The 10,770-nt window shown below is 38.2% G+C and overlaps 1 long non-coding RNA gene across 1 annotated transcript; it reads right to left on the reverse strand.

The window, feature by feature from the left end:
- Nucleotides 1-976: 976 nt before the first annotated feature.
- LOC103137393 (uncharacterized) lies at nucleotides 977-6,993 on the reverse strand. Its single transcript, XR_476130.2, has 4 exons — nucleotides 6,898-6,993; nucleotides 4,528-4,569; nucleotides 2,964-3,263; nucleotides 977-1,582 (listed from the first exon to the last, which is right to left on the reverse strand). It is a non-coding gene; the product is annotated as an uncharacterized LOC103137393 (long non-coding RNA).
- Between the last annotated feature and the right edge of the window lie 3,777 nt (nucleotides 6,994-10,770).

The raw sequence follows: 10,770 nt of genomic DNA on the forward strand, positions 1-10,770 counted from the left end.
CAATTCAAAGAGAATTAAGAATAAAACCAAAAAGATAATCACTTATTAATAAAGTAAGGAAGTTTATGAGCATATATGATAACTTTTTAGCAGAAATTTGAAGAGGCTTTGTCTGACTGGTCAGTAAGCGAACATATAAAGTCATAAGACTACCAGAATGAAATGATTATCAAATGTAAAAAAAGAAAAATGCTTAACAGTAGATCAGAGGTGAAATCCTGCATGTAGATTTCACATCAAAAGAAGAAAGAAAGCTGTGATTTTCCTGACTGTCTGGTGTGTAAAACTCCTTCAGTGACAAACTACATAGTTTCACAAAAGAGTGTCGTCACAAATAATTTATAATCATCACTGCTCCCAGCAAACTCAAAAAGTCTCTAATATCTACTGTTGTTTGAAATTTTTAAAATTTCTTTTAAATGGCCTGTTTTTTGTTGTTGTTTTTTTTTGCTAAATCTGTACATCTTGTACTATTCTTAACTGTGCAGTATTATGAGAATTTTCTTCTGTTGAAAATGTAGCTTTACTGTACAGTCTATTTTTTCTGGTGTTTCTGTTTTTATATTTTTTTTGCCTTTGTGTGAATGTGTTTGCTTTACCTTTAACTTGCTGCTGGTACACCTGGATCTCCCCGCTGTTTATTAGCCTTTTCAGCAGCGCAGCAAAGGATATTTCTATTTCTGCACCACAAATTCTGACAAAAACTGGCTCATATTCAAGAAATTAATTTTTATTCATGCAATGTTGTGTTACTTGCAAAATACTAGTATGGCATTGGGCCAAAAACTTCTATACAGTTTAGGCAAATTATTATGAAACTGGGTTCACATTTTTAAAAAGCCCAAATAATATTTTTTTTGCTAATATTTATATTGTATAATTTATTGGCCATTCACATGAACGACCTTTATTTAATCAGGATCTCTTTCACAAGAGTGTCCTGCTACAGCTGGTACAATTGTGCCAACTATGTACATTTTTTAGCAGGCTATTAATTGTGCTACAAACTACATTTGAAAATTTAATAACTGTAACCAAACCATAAATACCAATTACCATGTGTTGGCTGTTGTGAGTTATAGAAAGTTGAACTGAACAGTAAGTAAATGTTACAGAATTGAACTTTGATGGGACTAAGCAGTGCTAACCTATGCAACACTACTCTACCAATAATCTGTTAAGGCAGGTTTGAAGAACACGGCTGTCTCATTGTTAACATTTGGCCAAAACATGTTCCTTTTATTGCCACCAGCCTGTTTTTACATAAGGCGATGTCTTAAAAAAATAAATAAAAATCTGTGTCTGCTATAGCCAATTTAATTTGGTCTAGCTTTACAACGTCCGGGAAACACGTCATGATTTTTTCCATTTTTCTGTTTTTCAGAGTGTGGCCTGAATGCTATTTTTATTTGGTGTGTCGTCTCCACGATGCTGGTAGTTGGTGGTTATGGCCTCTGAAGGCTGACTGTCATCAGCCCCTAGTGGCACACATTTTTTCTTCATGTCGCATGGGAAAAGTCAAGCGTCAAGAGGTATGGTGACTGGACCGAGACAGGTGCAGCTTTATGATGTTTAAGCTTAGCTGTAAAAAAGAAAAAAAAGAAGCCAGATGTTAGAGTTCAATGAGAGAAATCCGTTGGTTCTTTATGAAATGTCTTTGAAGACTGATGAAGTTTCTGCAGGGCAGCAGTGATCGGTCTGCCGAACTGGATTAGTCTGAAATGTCAAGAGGGTGAAACTGTAAGAGAGGTGAAATGACAGAGTATCAGGCATCAGCTGTGGCGGGGGGGGGGAAGACCAGCCTGCTGTTTGTCATGTCCTTAAATACTCCCCCCCACACACACATACACACACATGTGCACGCACACATGCTGCTCACTCATTCCTTTGTCTTACCCTCGAAGAAAATCTGCCAAGACACGGAGCTGCTCTACAGTCAGCCAGCTATATATTTAGGTCCAGACATAAAAAGATCATCTCAGCAGACTGTAACTTTAAACTGACAGCACCTTCAATTGGGCCATTTAACTACAAGTAAATACAAAGTGTGAAAACCAAGGTTTGGTTTGAGGGTGTGTGGCTTGAACCCGACACAAACATAAATACCATTTAAGACTTCAAGTCGACTTCTGATGTTTCATAGAGCTGCATAAACCACAGGGTCAAGGGTCAGCGGGGGTTTCCTCTGTCTTCGTAAACCTTAATTTGACTTTTAGAACACCTTATAGACACTTTTAGAAATGTCAGAAAGGAATTAATGTAAATTTGCCACCTGTGCAAACATTTTGTTTTCTCCCTTCCGTGTCACGGGACTGGCAGCCATCATGAAAGCAGCTTTTCTAATGCAGGTCAGCAAACGACCCGGATATTTAAGATAATGCCTTGAAGAAAAGGCGAAAAAGCTTCTCAGGTGTTCTACTAGCATTCAAACACCTCAGAAAGAAAATCTTAACAGGATTAGAGGGCACATGTGCAGGAAGCAAGTCAAATGAAAGCCCTCCCTACAACTAGCTGGCTGAAGGAATGTATTTCTAATGCTTTGGTTCTTGACATCACAGCACACACAGCGACGTTGAGCAAACTGTAGATGGGTTACAGGAAGCTTTTTTGGTCAAAGAACAACTCTGCGGGGCTGTCTTAGTACTTTTGTGGCTTAGTGAGCGTAACATAATTTACTTGTACTCAAGCTAAGAGTCGAAGATTTGTTGAGCGTTGTCTTTATCGTGTTTGAATGGCCGTACAGATGTTTGCGTAACACCAAGAGTGAGATCAGATTCCCACCCTCATCACGTTATTATTGCCAGTGAGCCTTTAGTTTTAAGACACGTCTTGTCCAACGCCTACACACCTGGTACTTGACAGGATGTCAGGTATTTTCCTGACCCGTTCCAAGAGAAAGGACATGTAAAGTATTAAACGCTTACAAAAGTAAGAAAGTGCAACAAGACGAGTCCGGTTCTCACCAGGATCAGCAACGCGATCTGCAGAGGGAAACGTAAACTGTTCAGCACTGAGGAGGAGGAGGATGCAGAAGAGAAGCTGGAATGATGTTTGTTCTGATATTTCCATTTTACGGTCTTGGTAGAAGGGAGGAGCAGAATTTGTGGAGGTACGTGTTGGAGGGGATGGATGGAGTGCAGTTCTTATTGCTTTCTTTTCCAGTGAGTGTGAGGGCGGGCAGACAGAAGGGATACAGAGGAGATCCAGAATCAGGTGAGTCTCAGGTTGGGACCAGAAAGAAGTGGGGATCTTCAAACTGCATCCTGAAACATGCAAAGAGTAAATCCAAACACGGCACTGTAACATCCACAGTCTTATTTTGATTTAGGAAATGTAAAAAAGAAATTAGAATAATAATTCTGTGCTATGGGTATTACAACTATTAGTACCCCAAATATTCACCCTGCTATCTAATCCACGCTGTTGCTTCTCAAATGTTGAGACAATGATACATCATTAAATCAATCAGTTTTATGCTACACCACGCAGACGTTTCGTATGCGCTGATGAAAGTTCCTTCACTGCAGCATGATAAATATCTGGAATCCAACAGGATTTCCTTTTCCTCAGCTATAACTCCAATTTTAATGCACGTTAGGCACACCTGCACTCATAGAAACATTTTAGATGAACATAGCTCTGGTTGCTTTGGGAGTTTGTTGCCTTGTGTCTCTCCCACTTCCTCTTTGAGAGCTGCTACTAGCATCCGTGGCAGCAGACCTTCCTTTGCACTGTGTTTATGGCCTGATGGTGCTGCTGCCTTCAGGAGACAAAGCTACCTGTCCTTTTGCTGCTCTTGAGCCCTGAATGTTGCAGGCTTTCTGCCCTTCCCACCATGTCACAACTCTGCACTTCCAGGTGACAAATTCACATGCACACACACACACACAGCCCCTGCAGCCCAATAAACAGACTCTACACACACACCGTGACTTGCATGTACTTCTTTTACGTGAGCATGACATTTGAAATGCCTGAAGCATGTTTTTTTTTTCTTCTGTTCCTTACTTTATTACATGGTGTGACTTTATTCAGGAACAGGCAAGTCTAAAACTGTGTCCCTCACACCTGCAGCCACCCTTCTGGTATCGGGGGCAGTCTAAAATAAGCAAACTATTCTTGGGGAATTGAAGGGGTTGTGCTAAAAAAATAGAATTGCCCTGGGCTTCTCTCTTGTCTCTCTTCTTCTCCTTCTCTTTCTCCTTATATGCTATTTAGTAGCCCTGGGTTTCAAGAACAGCAGAACAAAACAACTCTTAGAGAAGCTGGAAGTAAAAACAGCACAGCACTCCTTAGATCACCTTACCGTTATGGATTAAAGATTTGGTCAAAAGTATCTTTCTACGCATATTAAGCTAAATTAAGGTCAAATAAATGGCAGGGTACAGCTAAAGAATGTATGGATATCACACTGTAAGTATTCACGTTTTATTTTTCTTGTTTTAAAAATTATATGGATGATGCACAAGCCAAGGAAAAGGTTTTAACTCTTAATTCATTCATAAAAAAGTATGTTGTCTTGCTTACCGTCATCAGTCCTTCAGTGACAAGACCTGTTTATGGTGTCATCTGAAAAGTCACACATTAATATTTAATCACAAAAGAACGGGAAGAAACAACTCTGCAATACTGCTGTCTTAGCCTAGCCCTAAAACCTTAGGATTTACCCCTTTTACTGTGAGTGCAACCTGTAAGGATTTTGAAAAAATAAAAAATAAAAATGCTGACTCAATTTAGTATCAGCATCACAACCTAAAGGTTGCATTTAGTTTTATTTAAAAAAAAAAACAAAACTTAAGAACCGAAAGGATTTAAGGGCCTTTGCTTCAAAACACATGACCTATAGTGTTGAGCACTTTGTATTGGCTTGTTGCTGAAAATGTGCTATATAAATTAAATTACCTTGAGAATAAATAATTTTGTGTTTTTCTTCTATCTCCTTTAAGCTAGTTGCAAAGCTAAAGCTAAAGGAAATGACATGTTAGGAAACGCCCTCTTGTTAGCTTAGATAGAGGCTAACAAACGTGATTACCAACTGTTGCTTGACGTTGTTTTGTCCTGCTAACTCCTGAAGGTAGCAGGAGAAATGAACCAGCTGTATTTTGGTGTTAATCTTCTTCAACCTCATACATCAAGAACTTAGGAGCAGAACTAAAGCTTACCATTGTGGAGAATTATCCATTCTCCATGCTAACAAAGTGGCGCTAACCAGTTTGCTACTGAAAAATGGTTAGCACTGGTCAGGGTTTAAGCCTCTTTGTTTCTTGACATTCCCTGCATTTACATGGTCCACTGTGTGCCAGCTACTGTTTTCCGTTTCCTCCGTGTCAGCCCTGTAAGTCGTCTTATTATATTGAAGTGTCTGTTTCTGCCACACAAGTCTCTGGCTTTGGGTTCTTCACAAACCAAATCATGACAAAGAGATAAAATGACATTTTAGTATCCGAATAGTTACTCTGAAATCACCACACACTGAGATCGGGACGAGTTGCTCTCACAGTTTAACATTCTCCACTGAATCTCAACACGCCGGGTATTTTTTGATGAGGGATTAACATTATGACATTACAAAGCAAAATAAAAGTAGATTTTTATTTTTTATTTTTTTTACATAACACCCCGCTCTAATGGAGACAGGCCAAGAAATCAGCTGACGACTTGATTTAGACATTTTTTTTTTACCTGACAGGGTTTAACCTGCTACTGCTTGTTTGAAACTTAAAAATGGGATTTTGTTTTCTCGATCACTGAATACAGCATGCCAATATGCCAAAGGACTAATTTGTTCCACTGACGTTATTTTATCTGGACGTTGTAACCATGGGAAGAAGACTCAGAGTTAATTATTTTTTAATATCAGTGAGGTCTTTCAAGTCAGAAAAAAGACAAATCGTGTTTTGTGTTCTGTAAAAAAATGAGGATGCATTTTCTACAGAAGAATGGGAGATTTTTATTTTGATCTGCATGGGTTTTTTTCTTTCTTCACTGTCTGTGTCATCGTAATTTAGCGCCACAGTGATAAAACAAAATCAAAATGGCAAATTGCCCAGTAGTCTTTCTCTGCAGTACACAAATGATTGGCCAATTGATGCCTTGCAGACACTTTTTCACACAGTTTCTGCTCTGAAGAGACACCACTGTGGTGAAAGCAAGGATTTTCTGCGTGCTGGTACCAAAACTCAATAAACTGCATAACAAAGAACTGCTTGTCAACATGACGCATGACAGAGCCAATTCAGTACAAGAAGTAATAATTGCTGTGTTGTTCCAGAAGCCCAAATCCACAAGAAAAACAGGATACAAAAAAACCATAATGGCACGAGCTGAAGAGAAAGCCAACCGAGGCGCAAACCTGCAGATTGCGTCTCACTGATCGCACCAAAAAAGGAAAGAGTGAAAGAAAAGACATTAAAATGGTGGCTGGAAATGCGCAGAGCAAAGGACAGAGAAGATCAGATCAGACAGAAGGTGAAGAGACGGAGAAGATGAGAGGAAGGAGTCGAAGGTGCACAGTTACAGACAGAGCTAACAATTATTTTACCAACTGAGCATTCTATTGATTATTTTGGTGATTAATTGAGTGATCTGACAAAAAGAAAAAAAAAAAAAAGTCAGGTTCTACAAAGCCAGTTAAGGTTATTTTCTAAATACACAAAAGAATTATTTTGCAACACCCGTTTCATTTATTTGTTACATTTTTGCTCATAATGCAATAAGGTCATGTCAAACCTAGTTCAGTTTCACTTCAGCCCTACTATCTGTAACTAACCCATCTATGTGCTGCATAGTTGTTTTTTTGTTGTTGTTTTTTTGACAGCTTACATACACCTACATAATACCCAGATGCCAGGAAGCCACTATGATTAGTCAATACACGCAACGTTAGCCAAAACATACCTCCTTGTGCATCTGCAACACGACTGTCACACATTCAGCTAAACACATTTTGCAAAGCATAAACAGTACAGCAAGTACGGATGACTACTGCAACATCGAGGCGTAAGGAATTGTTTTTTTTTCTGTGTTTATTTAGGTTTCTGTTGAGTCTCTGTGTTGTTGATTGAGTACAGCTGTACCTTGTTTCCCCTGATTGTCTCCATGTCTGTCTAGCCTGCGGTCACTTATCATTTGTTTCTTCTTCCTCTTTTTGTTTTTAATGGCGGTTGGCAAGCAACTTAATGGTGTGCATTACCGCCACCTACTGGTATGGAGTGTGGATCTATCATTTGTTTAAACCAGTAGATGAGCTTTTAGCCTCCTGCTCATTCTGTGCTGCCTGAATTTTGGACCAATTTCTGACTTCATCATTATAAACATGATTTTCTTCATTTCAACCTGGGCCTACTGCGTCTGCCTCACCACCTTCACCACAAATCATGACACGAGGATGTGCTGCTGTGGAAAGCCAACTCTGCTTTCCAGCGCATGCACCGTGCAGTGTTGTCTTTTTGGTTTAATTTAAAATGTTTCTACACTTTGAACTGTCTCTGTCATTTTCTGCTCACTTCTGTTTAGAACCTTACATTTCCCGCCCTAGCCAAAAAAAATAGCGGTCAGCATACACTCGTCAACATCGTAGGTTGTCGGCTGACATGAAAGCGTTGTCGTGCAACACAAATAATCTTCTGGCGCGTTGAATAGTTTAGTCGTAAATTATTCATTAACACAGGCAAAGTTACTGTAACAAAGTTTGGAAGCTGATCATTGGCCTCCAGGATTTTTAGGAATTAAAGAACTTGAATTATTCAATGATTCATTTAAAGCCCTAGTTAAAAGCACATTAATGGCTTACGCATTGTGAATACATTAGTGAAAGAAAGAATGGACATTGTTTGAGTGAATAAAAGTATAACATTGCAAGAATGACTATTGGATGAACTAAACCAGACATTAGCAGGACAAATGGAAAGCCAAAGCAAAGTTTTGTGAAATAACCAAAAATTGAAATAATGGCGTTCATCTATATAATCTGGATATTAAAATGGAAATTGAAAGAAATATCTGTTGGTGTCTAAATGTGGTAAAAAGCCTTGATATGTTTTTTTAGGTCAAATCTGGAAAGGAACCATGGGAGTTATTTGTCTGTGCTAAATAAATATGAGGACTAGCTGATCTTAAATATTAAATACACATGTTGATTCATGTTCATTTGGAGGCGGTCAAAATAGCAAAATCCTTCCTTGCTTCTTGTTTTTACAGCCTTTCTTTCTGGCTGTAGTTTAATCTTTGTCTTGCTATCGTTATCTTCTTCTGTTCACTTTATCACCAGCTTTTTCTGCATTTCAATCAGCATTTCATCTTGCTGATTAGTAATTCTCCACTACAAATGTTTCTGTCTTTGCTCTTTTCTTTTTTTATCTCTGCTTTTCTGTCTTTTTTTTTTTTTCCAGTTTCCTCACCTTCCCCTGCTCTGTGTGTCTTGCCCTCACACAGCTTTGTTCATTATCGGCACTAGAAAACAAGGTTGACATTTACACAAGTGCTAATCACAGTGGACGTCTCGGTAATGTTTCCGGTCAGTCTGAAAACTCACACTCACCAGTTTGAATATCCGTCTTTGTGAGGTCAGACTGCAGTGTAGATCCTGGATCTTTCCTAATATTAGTCAGTACCATAAATGCCAGTCAGACCCCCGGCCTCTAGAAGAAACTACATCAAATACTCAGATAATCTAGTAGAACATATTCTTACTTTGTATGCCTTGATTACAAAAAGACTGTTACACAAGGGTGAAAACACAAACACATACAGCATAGGGCTGCATAAAAAGCTCCGAATGTGAATTAACCATCTGCAGCCTCATGTGCTGCACCATAGTCCCACCAGCCACAAATGGTGGGAACTGGCAGTTCCAACTCTCTGTACACTACCAGTATGTTATTCAATGTCCCTTTGGGATCAATAAAGTATTTTTGAATTGAATTTGAAACAGAGAGAAGAAAATATGTAGCCTAAGTTAAACTACATAACTAAGGAGTTACTACCCGTCGGGGAAAGCCGTCTCCAATCCTCTTTTCCGGACGTTCCTACCAGGCGCGTCCGCACCTCTGCACACACGGTCGGCACTGTAAATGAGCGGACATGAATGGAAATAAATTACTTTTGAATAATCTCAAATGCTAAAGACAAATTTGGCTCATAACACTTGGAGTTTCGATTAAAAAAAAAAAAAAGTCACGTTAATGGGCGGCTTAAAGCGCCGTCAACAATTTGGACTGCAGGCCGTATGGAAAGCCAAAGCCAAAACGTGAACATTTTTTGGTAAAACGTGGCATGTATTTATCCTAAAAAATAAATATGTTATCCTATGTGGAATTTCGTAAATATTTTTCCTTCATGGATATGTGCTGAAGATGTCATTAGTTTATTTAATCTCTTACATATTTCTCGAAATATGTAAGCATCTCTAAGAGGTGCTAACTGTGCAGAAAGCTAGCGTGAGGGGAAGTTGCGGCGCCGTGGCAACCACATGGATGGAGGTGGACAAATTTATTTATTCATTTTTGGAAAATGTTAGCTTTCCACTACAGTAATATTATGAAGAATCTACCCTAAGGAGGAGAATTTAAAAATACGAAACTATGGAGCAGAATTCAATTCAGTTTATTTTTAAAAGAAAATCTGTTCTGAAAAACTGCTGACTCTGACCCTCAGAGATCCAGTGTGTTTTTGCCGTGGTTTTGTAGAAGTGTCTTTTACTTTTTAAACAAGGGAAAGACCAAATAAAAGAACATGCTAAATATTTTAGTTGCTCCCTCCCTCAGGGAAAAGAGGACCTAGAAAGGTAGATCTTGGGATTTTGCCACAATTTCAACAACTTTCATATGCATTTTTTTCTCTCCTCTCTCTCTTTCTGCAAACATGTGAGTTGCAGGTGTGCTGGCGAGATAAAGACCAGCTAGCAGAGCAGAGGGAGAGGAGGGAACGAGCAAGGAGCTGGAAAGTGATGTGGGGATTGGTGAGATTATGACAACAAACCGACTGCAACATGCAGAGCTTCTTTATCGTCAAGCTGTGTCTGACTCTCTGTAGGCATTTTGGTTCTTTTCATATTTTTTTCTTTCCAGTATAATCTAACAAGGTTAATTTGGCTCAGATAAAAATACACAATAAGAATGGAGCTCCTAGTTTTATATTTTATTTATTTTAATTCTGGGATGATAAAAAGAAAAAACTTCTCCATCTGTGTTATCAGGGTATCTTACTATCTTAGAACATATTTTATACTTAAGAATAAAATCAGAAACAGAAACGCAACTAATAAGCTTATTGGGAATGTTAATGTATACATTTATGATTTGTTATACAACTGAATTATCACATGCATCAGATTTCCTATGTCTATGTACAGATCAATCTCGTTCCTGTGTCCATTTTCCTTGTAGTTTATACTTTAAATTTTTTAATTATCTGCTCTATTATTAATTTATCCATTTCTATATTAATGAATCTATTTGGTTACAAGCTCTGCCCTAACCAAACAGATTTATTTACAGCTTCGTCTCAATAAGAACAAAGAGTGAAGAGTGCCAAATTACAATAAATAAATAACTTTTAAAATAATCCTTTAAGTGTGTAATACATGTTTTAATGCTGGAAATAAATATGGAAATAACTGATCAAATATAGAACTAATTATATATGCTTAAATTAAACTTACTGACTTTATTTTAAAAACTAAATGCAATTAGTTTAGGATCTAATCAATTATTTCATGTCCCCATGCTAAAGCGCGTTGTGAATCAATGTAAGCTGTTAACGTCAACCATC

Source organism: Poecilia formosa, unplaced genomic scaffold (genome assembly GCF_000485575.1).
Source record: "Poecilia formosa unplaced genomic scaffold, Poecilia_formosa-5.1.2 Scaffold40, whole genome shotgun sequence".
Lineage (NCBI taxonomy): Eukaryota > Metazoa > Chordata > Actinopteri > Cyprinodontiformes > Poeciliidae > Poecilia > Poecilia formosa.